Genomic DNA, 12,123 nt, shown 5'->3' with positions numbered 1-12,123 from the left:
GAGGTGTAGAGGAGGTCCAGTGGTGGCAGGAGTCCTTGGTTCTCAGCCTAGAGGTGTGGAGGAGGTCCAGGCGTGGCTGGGGTGTCCCTGGTCCTCAGTCTAGAGATGTGGAGGAGGTCCAATGGTGGCAGGGGTGTCCCTGGTCCTCAGAATAGAGGTGTGGAGGAGGTCCAGTGGTGGCAGGGGCGTCCCTGGTCCTCAGAATAGAGGTGTGGAGGAGATCCAGTGGTGGCAGGGGTGTCCCTGGTCCTCAGTCTAGAGGTGTGGAGGAGGTTCAGTGGTGGCAGGGGTGTCCCTGGACCTCAGAATAGAAGTGTGGAGGAGGTCCAGTGGTGGCAGGGGCATCCCTGGTCCTCAGTCTAGAGGTGTGGAGGAGGTCCAGTGATGGCAGGGGGGGTCCCTGGTCCTCAGTCTAGAGGTGTGGAGAAGGTCCAGTGGTGGCTGGGGTGTCCCTGGTCCTCAGAATAGAGGTGTGGAGGAGGTCCAGTGGTGGCAGGCGTCTCTGGTCCTCAGTCTAGAAGAGTGGAGGAGGTCCAGTGGTGGCAGGAGTGTCCCTGGTCCTCAGACTAGAGGTGGGGAGGAGGTCCAGTGGTGGCAGGGAGGTCCCTGGTCCTCAGACTAGAGGTGTGGACGAGGTGCAGTGGTAGCAGGGGTGTCCCTGGTCCTCAGACTAGAGGTTTGGAGGAGGTGCAGTGGTGGCAGGGGTGTCCCTGGTCCTCAGCAGGCTATAAAGGGTGTATTACATTGATTTTTGCAAGTATGGGCTTGTAATTAGTGACGGAAGCAAAACTGAAAAAATGCACCTTTATCTCCAAATAAAATATTGCCACCATGCATTTAACTGAGAACATAATTTAAAGGGACCTTGAGCACAACATCAAAATGAAATTTGGACCTTCCTCGGGCTTCCTCCAGCCCCGCATAGCCCCCGAGGTCCCCAAGAGTCCTCCTGGTCCCTTCGCTGGTCCTAGTCCCGCCTCCGGTAATCTGGCGACTTTGCCAGCTGGAATAAGAGTCCTGCCACTTTTTTTCTTATTATTCCCATTAAAATGAATTAAGAATAAAAAAATTCTTAGCAAAATGTATCACCCAAAGAAAGCCTAATTGGTGGTCAAAAAACCAAGATATAGATGATTTTGTTGTGATAAGTAATGATAAAGTTATTGGTAAAAGAGGAGCGCTGAAAGGTGAAAATTGACCTTTGGGGAAAAAAACCCCAGAGGTGAACTATTTAAAGAGACACTGAAGCGAAAAAAAAAATATGATATAGTGAATTGGTTGTGTACTATGAATAATTACTAGAAGATTAGCAGCAAAGAAAATATTCTCATACTTTTATTTTCAGGTATATAGTGTTTTTTCTAACATTGCATCATTCTATAATATGTGCAGATTACACAACACTCAGCATTCAAAATGAGTCTTTCAGAGCAGTCTGTGAAGTAATGACCTCTCCTCTAGCAGAGGAAAAGTAAATAGTCCAGGAACAGTTCAGATAACAGCCCTCTCCATGACTAACTTAGTTGGAGAGCTTAATGGCTTTTTTGCATAGAGATAACAACTGGAGTTTCTTAACTCTTCCTGTACTGGAAACAATTACACTGATGTATCTGATCTTAATGTTTTATTTCTTACAAATCATAATATCATCATTTTTTTTTTCGCTTCAGTGTCTCTTTAATGAGATCTGTTGTTCTTGTTTTTTTCCTGTGCAGCTGCTGGGGGTACCTTGGAAGGATAGGAAGTCCTCAGCAAATCACCTTGGACCAGAACAGTTGTATGGTGTACGGCATCATCCAGCATGAAATAATGCACACGCTCGGCTTCTTCCATGAACACACCAGGATCGACCGAGATAAATATCTGCAGATAAACTGGCAGTACATCTCCCCAGGTAAGCAAGCTGCCCACCCCCCGCACTGCAGAGGCACAGCTATGGGGGGGGGGGGGGGGGCAAGGGGGGGACACATGTCCCCAGGCGCAGCACTGTAAGGGGGCGCAGAGCATGGCCACCACACCCCCAAGTGTCCCTGCTACTCTCACTCCCTCTGCAGAGGTATGCAGAAGTGGTAAAAGCAGCAGAATAAGGGGGGGCGCATTGGGCTAACTATAAGGGCACATCTTTGTCCCGAATGCTGAAAAGCCTAGCTACGCTTCTGTCACACTGGTGCGCACACAATTTAAGAGGAGCTTCGGCATGACGTAAGGCTGTGTTCCCACTAGAGCGGTGAAGGGTCTTTTTATGGTTGTTCTCTGCTCATTGTTAGGCAGAGAGTTAATGGCTCCTGTGTTCGCACTTCAGATATTCCCGGGCCAGGTGGATGCGTTCCCAATTGGGAAGGGTATCTATCCTAGGCTACAGCCATCCAGGGGGGAAGGGGGGAGATTTCCCTCCAGGCTGCCTCTCATTTAATGATGTGTGTGTGTGTGTGTGTGTGTGTGTGTGTGTGTGTGTGTGTGTGTGTGTGTGTGTGTGTGTGTGTGTGTCTATGTGTGTGTGTACGTGTGTGTGTGTATATGTGTGTGTGTACGTGTGTGTGTGTGTGTGTGCTTACTGTGGGCTCGATTCACAAAGCGGTGCTAACCCAGTTAGAGACTTTAGGCATGATAACCATTGCACCACACTGGTGAAAAGCCAGTTTAGGCGTGATAAGTTTAGGCGTGATAAGTTTAGGTGTGATAAGTTTAGGCATGCTAAGTTTAGATAAGTTTAGATCGCTTGCAAAGTCCCGCACGCAAAGCAGCGCCATTAAACTTTATACGAAGTGCACCAGTCTTTGCTAGCGTAAAACTTTTGATCAGCTGTGCACTGCGGTGCTAACGCAGTTGGTGCTTAAACTTATCACACCTAAACTTATCACACCTAAACTTATCATGCCTAAACTTATCACACCTAGGGCTCGATTCACAAAGCGGTGCTAACCCAGTTAGCATGCCTAAAAGACTTTAGGCATGATAACCATTGCACCATGCTGGTGAAAAGCCAGTTTAGGCGTGATAAGTTTAGGCGTGATAAGTTTAGGTGTGATAAGTTTAGGCATGCTAAGTTTAGATAAGTTTAGATCGCTTGCAAAGTCCCGCACGCAAAGCAGCGCCATTAAACTTTATACAAAGTGCACCAGTCTTTGCTAGCGTAAAACTTTTGATCAGCTGTGCACTGCGGTGCTAACCCAGTTGGTGCTTAAACTTATCATGCCTAAACTTATCACACCTAAACTTATCATGCCTAAACTTATCACACCTAAACTTATCACACCTAAACTTATCATGCCTAAACTGAGTTTAGGCATGATAAAGGGCTTTTCACCAGCGTGCTAACTGTTTGCACCGCTTTGTGAATCAGGCCCCTAAACTTATCACACCTAAACTTATCATGCCTAAACTGAGTTTAGGCATGATAAAGGGCTTTTCACCAGGGTGCTAACTGTTAGCACCGCTTTGTGAATCAGGCCCCGTGTGTGTTTACTGTGTATGGGCCTGATTCACAAAGCGGTGCTAACAGTTAGCACCCTGGTGAAAAGCCCTTTATCATGCCTAAACTCAGTTTAGGCATGATGGGCTTGATTCACAAAGCGGTGCTAACAGTTAGCACGCTGGTGAAAAGTCCTTTATCATGCCTAAACTCAGTTTAGGCATGATAAGTTTAGGTGTGATAAGTTTAGGTGTGATAAGTTTAGGCATGATAAGTTTAGGTGTGATAAGTTTAGGCATGATAAGTTTAAGCGCCAACTGCGTTAGCACCGCAGTGCACAGCTGATCAAAAGTTTTACGCTAGCAAAGTCTGGTGCACTTCGTATAAAGTTTAATGGTGCTGCTTTGCGTGCGGGACTTTGCAAGCGATCTAAACTTATCTAAACTTAGCATGCCTAAACTTATCACACCTAAACTTATCATGCCTAAACTTATCACACCTAAACTGGCTTTTCACCAGAGTGGTGCAATGGTTATCATGCCTAAAGTCTCTAACTGGGTTAGCACCGCTTTGTGAATCGAGCCCGATAAGTTTAGGTGTGATAAGTTTAGGCATGATAAGTTTAGGTGTGATAAGTTTAGGGCCTCGATTCACCAAGCGGTGATAACTCAGTTATCACGCCTAAAGTACTTTAGGCGTGATAACCTCTTCACCACTGAGTTATCACCGCTTTTGCCTGCTCTTCGCGCGAAGTTATCGCGCGTACGCGCGTGCGCGCGTACGCGCGTAAGAGCGCGCGCAAAGTCCCATAGGGCTTAATGGGCACTTCGCGCGAAGCACGGTGCGCTGCGCGCGTAGCGCACCGCGCTACGCGCGCAAAACTTTGCGCGCGGGAGTTCGCGTGAAGCCCTGCTTATCATGCCTAAAGTGACTTTAGGCGTGATAAGGGGCTTTTCACCGCGGTGCAAACACTTTGCACCGCTTTGTGAATCAAGCCCCAGGTGTGATAAGTTTAAGCACCAACTGCGTTAGCACCGCAGTGCACAGCTGATCAAAAGTTTTACGCTAGCAAAGACTGGTGCACTTCGTATAAAGTTTAATGGCGCTGCTTTGCGTGCGGGACTTTGCAAGCGATCTAAACTTATCTAAACTTAGCATGCCTAAACTTATCACACCTAAACTTATCACACCTAAACTTATCACGCCTAAACTGGCTTTTCACCAGCATGGTGCAATGGTTATCATGCCTAAAGTCTTTTAGGCATGCTAACTGGGTTAGCACCGCTTTGTGAATCGAGCCCTATGGGCTCGATTTACTAAGCGGTGCAAAGTGTTAGCACCGTGGTGAAAAGGCCCTCTTCACGCCTAAAGTCACTTTAGGCATGATAAGAAGGGCTTCGCGCGAAGTTTCCGCGCGTAAAGTTTTGCGCGCGCTCCCGCGTGCGTGCGCGCGAAGCGCCCCGCACTTCGCGCGATGCGCCCATTAAACCCTATGGGACTTTGCGCGCGCGCCTGTGCGGGTGCGCGCGCAAAACTTTACGCGCGATAACTTCGCGCGAAGTGCAGGCAAAAACGGTGCTAACTCAGTGGTGAAGAGGTCATCACGCCTAAAGTCCTTTAGGCGTGATAACTGGGTTAGCACCGCTTGGTGAATCGAGCCCTATGTGTGTGTGTGTGTGCGTGTGTCTGTGGGCTCGATTCACAAAGCGGTGCTAACCCAGTTAGAGACTTTAGGCGTGATAACCATTGCACCACGCTGGTGAAAAGCCAGTTTAGGTGTGATAAGTTTAGGCATGATAAGTTTAGGTGTGATAAGTTTAGGCATGATAAGTTTAGATAAGTTTAGATCGCTTGCAAAGTCCCGCACGCAAAGAAGCGCCATTAAACTTTATACGAAGTGCACCAGACTTTGCTAACGTAAAACTTTTGATCAGCTGTGCACTACGGTGCTAACCCAGTTGGCGCTTAAACTTATCATGCCTAAACTTATCACACCTAAACTTATCATGCCTAAAGTTATCACACCTAAACTTATCACACCTAAACTTATCATGCCTAAACTGAGTTTAGGCATGATAAAGGGTTTTTCACCAGCGTGCTAACTGTTAGCACCGCTTTGTGAATCAGGCCCTAAGGGCCTGATTCACAAAGCGGTGCTAACAGTTAGCACGCTGGTGAAAAGCCCTTTATCATGCCTAAACTCAGTTTAGGCATGATAAGTTTAGGGGCCTGATTCACAAAGCGGTGCTAACAGTTAGCACGCTGGTGAAAAGCCCTTTATCATGCCTAAACTCAGTTTAGGCATGATAAGTTTAGGTGTGATAAGTTTAGGTGTGATAAGTTTAGGCATGATAAGTTTAGGTGTGATAAGTTTAGGCATGATAAGTTTAAGCGCCAACTGCATTAGCACCGCAGTGCACAGCTGATCAAAAGTTTTACGCTAGCAAAGTCTGGTGCACTTCGTATAAAGTTTAATGGCGCTGCTTTGCGTGCGGGACTTTGCAAGCGATCTAAACTTATCTAAACTTATCATGCCTAAACTTATCACACCTAAACTTATCATGCCTAAACTTATCACGCCTAAACTGGCTTTTCACCAGCGTGGTGCAATGGTTATCATGCCTAAAGTCTCTAACTGGGTTAGCACCGCTTTGTGAATCGAGCCCTAGGTGTGATAAGTTTAGGGGCCTGATTCACAAAGCGGTGCTAACAGTTAGCACGCTGGTGAAAAGCCCTTTATCATGCCTAAACTCAGTTTAGGCATGATAAGTTTAGGTGTGATAAGTTTAGGGGCCTGATTCACAAAGCGGTGCTAACAGTTAGCACGCTGGTGAAAAGCCCTTTATCATGCCTAAACTCAGTTTAGGGGCTCGATTCACAAAGCGGTGCTAACCCAGTTAGCATGCCTAAAAGACTTTAGGCATGATAACCATTGCACCATGCTGGTGAAAAGCCAGTTTAGGCGTGATAAGTTTAGGTGTGATAAGTTTAGGCATGATAAGTTTAAGCGCCAACTACGTTAGCACCGCAGTGCACAGCTGATCAAAAGTTTTACGCTAGCAAAGTCTGGCGCACTTCGTATAAAGTTTAATGGCGCTGCTTTGCGTGCTGGACTTTGCAAGCGATCTAAACTTATCTAAACTTATCATGCCTAAACTTATCACACCTAAACTTATCATGCCTAAACTGGCTTTTCACCAGCATGGTGCAATGGTTATCATGCCTAAAGTTTTTTAGGCATGCTAACTGGGTTAGCACCGCTTTGTGAATCGAGCCCCCGGTGTGATAAGTTTAGGCATGATAAGTTTAGGTGTGATAAGTTTAGGTGTGATAAGTTTAAGCGCCAACTGCGTTAGCACCGCAGTGCACAGCTGATCAAAAGTTTTACGCTAGCAAAGACTGGTGCACTTCGTATAAAGTTTAATGGCGCTGCTTTGCGTGCGGGACTTTGCAAGCGATCTAAACTTATCTAAACTTAGCATGCCTAAACTTATCACACCTACACTTATCACGCCTAAACTTATCACGCCTAAACTGGCTTTTCACCAGCATGGTGCAATGGTTATCATGCCTAAAGTATTTTAGGCGTGCTAACTGGGTTAGCACCGCTTTGTGAATCGAGCCCTTTATAGGGGCTTGATTCACAAAGCGGTGATAACTCAGTTATCACGCCTAAAAGACTTTAGGCGTGATAACCTTTGCACCACTGAGTTATCACCGATTTTTGCTCTAACTCGCGCGAAGTTTCCGCGCGTACGCGCGTACGTGCGCGCGCAAAGTCCCATAGGGCTTAATGGGAGCTTCGCGCGAAGCGGGGACGCTGCGCGCGCGCGTGCGCTGTTGCGCGCGCAAAACTCGCGCAAGTTGCTTCTTATCATGCCTAAAGTGAGTTTAGGCGTGATAAGGGGCTTTTCACTGGCGTGTAAACACTTTGCACCGCTTTGTGAATCAAGCCCTGTGTGTGTGTGTGTGTGTGTGTGTGTGTGTGTGTGTGTGTGTGTGTGGTGTGTGTGTGTGTGTGTGTGAGTAAGGTGTGTGTGTGTGCATATGTGTGTGTGTTTGTTTACTGTGTGTGTGTGTGTGTATGGGTGTGTGTGTATGGGTGTGTATGTATAGGTGTGTACAGTGTGTGTGTGTGTGTGTGTGTGTGTGTGTGTGTGTGTGTGTGTGTGTGTGTGTGTGTGTGTGTGTGAGTAAGGTGTGTGTGTGTGCATATGTGTGTGTGTTTGTTTACTGTGTGTGTGTGTGTGTGTATAGGTGTGTGTGTATGGGTGTGTATGTATAGGTGTGTGTATAGGTGTGTACAGTGTGTGTGTGTGTGTGTGTGTGTGTGTATAGGTGTGTACAGTGTGTGTGTATGTGTGTGTGTACAGTGTGTGTGTATGTGTGTACGTGTGTGTGTGTGTGTGTGTACAGTGTGTGTGTATGTGTGTACGTGTGTGTGTACGTGTGTGTGTGTGTGTGTGTGTGTGTGTGTGTGTGTGTGTGTGTGTGTGTGTGTGTGTGTGTACAGTGTGTGTGTGTGTGCATATGTGTGTGTCTGTGTGTGTGTGTCTGCGTGTGAGTAAGGTGTGTGTGTGTGTGTGTGTGTGTGTGTGTGTGTTTACTGTGTGTGTGTGTGTGTATAGGTGTGTGTGTGTGTGTGTGTGTATGTCTGTGTGTATAGGTGTGTACAGTGTGTGTGCACAGTGTGTGTGTATGTGTGTACAGTAGGGGCCTGATTCACAAAGCGGTGCTAACAGTTAGCACCCTGGTGAAAAGCCCTTTATCATGCCTAAACTCAGTTTAGGCATGATAAGTTTAGGTGTGATAAGTTTAGGCATGATAAGTTTAGGTGTGATAAGTTTAGGCATGCTAAGTTTAAGCGCCAACTGCGTTAGCACCGCAGTGCACAGCTGATCAAAAGTTTTACGCTAGCAAAGACTGGTGCACTTTGTATAAAGTTTAATGGCGCTGCTTTGCGTGCGGGACTTTGCAAGCGATCTAAACTTATCTAAACTTAGCATGCCTAAACTTATCACACCTAAACTTATCACACCTAAACTTATCACGCCTAAACTGGCTTTTCACCAGCATGGTGCAATGGTTATCATGCCTAAAGTCTTTTAGGCATGCTAACTGGGTTAGCACCGCTTTGTGAATCGAGCCCCTTGGGCCTGATTCACAAAGCGGTGCTAACAGTTAGCACGCTGGTGAAAAGCCCTTTATCACGCCTAAACTCAGTTTAGGCATGATAAGTTTAGGTGTGATAAGTTTAGGTGTGATAAGTTTAGGCATGATAAGTTTAGGGGCTTGATTCACAAAGCGGTGCTAACAGTTAGCACGCTGGTGAAAAGCCCTTTATCATGCCTAAACTCAGTTTAGGCATGATAAGTTTAGGTGTGATAAGTTTAGGTGTGATAAGTTTAGGCATGATAAGTTTGGGTGTGATAAGTTTAGGCATGATAAGTTTAAGCACCAACTGCGTTAGCACCGTAGTGCACAGCTGATCAAAAGTTTTGCGCTAGCAAAGTTTGGTGCACTTCGCATAGAGTTTAATGGCGCTGCTTTGCGTGCGGGACTTTGTGCGCTATCTACACTTATCTAAACTTAGCATGCCTAAACTTATCACACCTAAACTTATCACACCTAAACTTATCACGCCTAAACTGGCTTTTCACCAGCATGGTGCAATGGTCATCACGCCTAAAGTCCTTTAGGCGTGATGGGCTCGATTCACAAAGCGGTGCTAACCCAGTTAGCATGCCTAAAAGACTTTAGGCATGATAACCATTGCACCATGCTGGTGAAAAGCCAGTTTAGGCGTGATAAGTTTAGGTGTGATAAGTTTAGGTGTGATAAGTTTAGGCATGCTAAGTTTAGATAAGTTTAGATCGCTTGCAAAGTCCCGCACGCAAAGCAGCGCCATTAAACTTTATACAAAGTGCACCAGTCTTTGCTAGCGTAAAACTTTTGATCAGCTGTGCACTGCGGTGCTAACGCAGTTGGCGCTTAAACTTAGCATGCCTAAACTTATCACACCTAAACTTATCATGCCTAAACTTATCACACCTAAACTTATCACACCTAAACTTATCATGCCTAAACAGAGTTTAGGCATGATAAAGGGCTTTTCACCAGGGTGCTAACTGTTAGCACCGCTTTGTGAATCAAGCCCGATAACTGGGTTATCACCGCTTTGTGAATCGAGCCCTAGGTGTGATAAGTTTAGGCATGATAAGTTTAAGCACCAGGGGCTTGATTCACAAAGCGGTGCTAACAGTTAGCACGCTGGTGAAAAGCCCTTTATCATGCCTAAACTCAGTTTAGGCATGATAAGTTTAGGTGTGATAAGTTTAGGTGTGATAAGTTTAGGCATGATAAGTTTAGGTGTGATAAGTTTAGGCATGCTAAGTTTAAGCGCCAACTGCGTTAGCACCGCAGTGCACAGCTGATCAAAAGTTTTAATCTAGCAAAGACTGGTGCACTTTGTATAAAGTTTAATGGCGCTGCTTTGCGTGCGGGACTTTGCAAGCGATCTAAACGTATCTAAACTTAGCATGCCTAAACTTATCACACCTAAACTTATCACACCTAAACTTATCACGCCTCAACTGGCTTTTCACCAGCATGGTGCAATGGTTATCATGCCTAAAGTCTTTTAGGCATGCTAACTGGGTTAGCACCGCTTTGTGAATCGAGCCCATCATGCCTAAACTTATCACACCTAAACTTATCATGCCTAAACTTATCACGCCTAAACTGGCTTTTCACCAGCATGGTGCAATGGTTATCATGCCTAAAGTCTTTTAGGCATGCTAACTGGGTTAGCACCGCTTTGTGAATCGAGCCCCAACTGCGTTAGCACCGCAGTGCACAGCTGATCAAAAGTTTTGCACTAGCAAAGTCTGGTGCACTTCGTACAGAATTTAATAGCGCTGCTTTGCGTGCGGGACTTTGCACGCTATCTACACTTATCTAAACTTAGCATGCCTAAACTTATCACACCTAAACTTATCACACCTAAACTTATCACGCCTAAACTGGCTTTTCACCAGTGTGGTGCAAAGGTTATCATGCCTAAAGTCTTTTAGGTGTGATAACTGAGTTATCACCGCTTTGTGAATCGGGCCCCTAAACTTATCATGCCTAAACTGAGTTTAGGCATGCTAAAGGGCTTTTCACCAGCGTGCTAACTGTTAGCACCGCTTTGTGAATCAAGCCCCTAAACTTATCACACCTGGGGCCTGATTTACAAAGCGGTGCTAACAGTTAGCACGCTGGTGAAAAGCCCTTTATCATGCCTAAACTCAGTTTAGGCATGATAAGTTTAGGTGTGATAAGTTTAGGCATGATGGCCTCGATTCACAAAGCGGTGATAACCCAGTTATCACGCCTAAAAGACTTTAGGCGTGATGACCTTTTCACCACTGAGTTATCACCGATTTTTCCTGCTCTTCGTGCGAAGTTACCGCGCGTAAGCGCGTTCGCGCGTACGCGCGTGAGAGCGCGCGCAAAGTCCCATAGGGCTTAACGGCAACTTCGCGCGAGTTTCTTCTTATCATGCCTAAAGTGACTTTAGGCGTGATAAGGGCCTTTTCACCATGGTGCTAACACTTTGCACCGCTTTGTGAATCGAGCCCATCATGCCTAAACTGAGTTTAGGCATGATAAAGGGCTTTTCACCAGCGTGCTAACTGTTAGCACCGCTTTGTGAATCAAGCCCTAGGGGCTCGATTCACCAAGCGGTGCAAAGTGTTAGCACCGTGGTGAAAAGGCCCTTATCACGCCTAAAGTCACTTTAGGCATGATAAGAAGAAACTCGCGCGAAGTTGCCGCGCGCAAAGTTTTGCGCGCGCAACCGCGCGCGTGCGCGCGCAGCGTCCCCGCTTCGCGCGAAGCTCCCATTAAGCCCTATGGGACTTTGCGCGCGCTCTCACGCGCGTACGCGCGGTAACTTCGCGCGAAGAGCAGGAAAAAGCGGTGATAACTCAGTGGTGAAAAGGTCATCACGCCTAAAGTCTTTTAGGCGTGATAACTGGGTTATCACCGCTTTGTGAATCGAGGCCCAGGTGTGATAAGTTTAGGCATGATGGGCTCGATTCACAAAGCGGTGCTAACCCAGTTAGAGACTTTAGGCATGATAACCATTGCACCACTCTGGTGAAAAGCCAGTTTAGGTGTGATAAGTTTAGGCATGATAAGTTTAGGTGTGATAAGTTTAGGCATGCTAAGTTTAGATAAGTTTAGATCGCTTGCAAAGTCCCGCACGCAAAGCAGCGCTATTAAACTTTATACGAAGTGCACCAGACTTTGCTAGCGTAAAACTTTTGATCAGCTGTCCACTGCGGTGCTAACGCAGTTGGCGCTTAAACTTATCATGCCTAAACTTATCACACCTAAACTTATCATGCCTAAACTTATCACACCTAAACTTATCACACCTAAACTTATCATGCCTAAAATGAGTTTAGGCGTGATAAAGGGCTTTTCACCAGCATGCTAACTGTTAGCACCGCTTTGTGAATCAGGCCCGATAAGTTTAAGCACCAACTGCGTTAGCACCGCAGTGCATAGCTGATCAAAAGTTTTGCGCTAGCAAAGTCTGGTGCACTTTGCATAGAGTTTAATGGCGCTGCTTTGCGTGCGGGACTTTGCACGCTATCTACACTTATCTAAACTTAGCATGCCTAAACTTATCACACCTAAACTTATCACGCCTAAACTGGCTT

General features: G+C 46.3%; 1 protein-coding gene across 3 annotated transcripts in view; it reads right to left on the bottom strand.

Annotated features, from left to right (window-relative positions):
* LOC137538746 (low choriolytic enzyme-like) overlaps positions 1–12,123 on the bottom strand; it is a 1,161,243-nt gene that overhangs the window by 1,044,003 nt on the left and 105,117 nt on the right. The gene's annotated exons all lie outside the window — the stretch shown is intronic.

This window comes from Hyperolius riggenbachi, chromosome 11 (assembly GCF_040937935.1).
Source record: "Hyperolius riggenbachi isolate aHypRig1 chromosome 11, aHypRig1.pri, whole genome shotgun sequence".
Taxonomy (NCBI): Eukaryota; Metazoa; Chordata; class Amphibia; order Anura; family Hyperoliidae; genus Hyperolius; species Hyperolius riggenbachi.
Note: the sequence above shows the minus strand (reverse complement) of the source record. Positions and strands in the feature narration are given on the sequence as shown.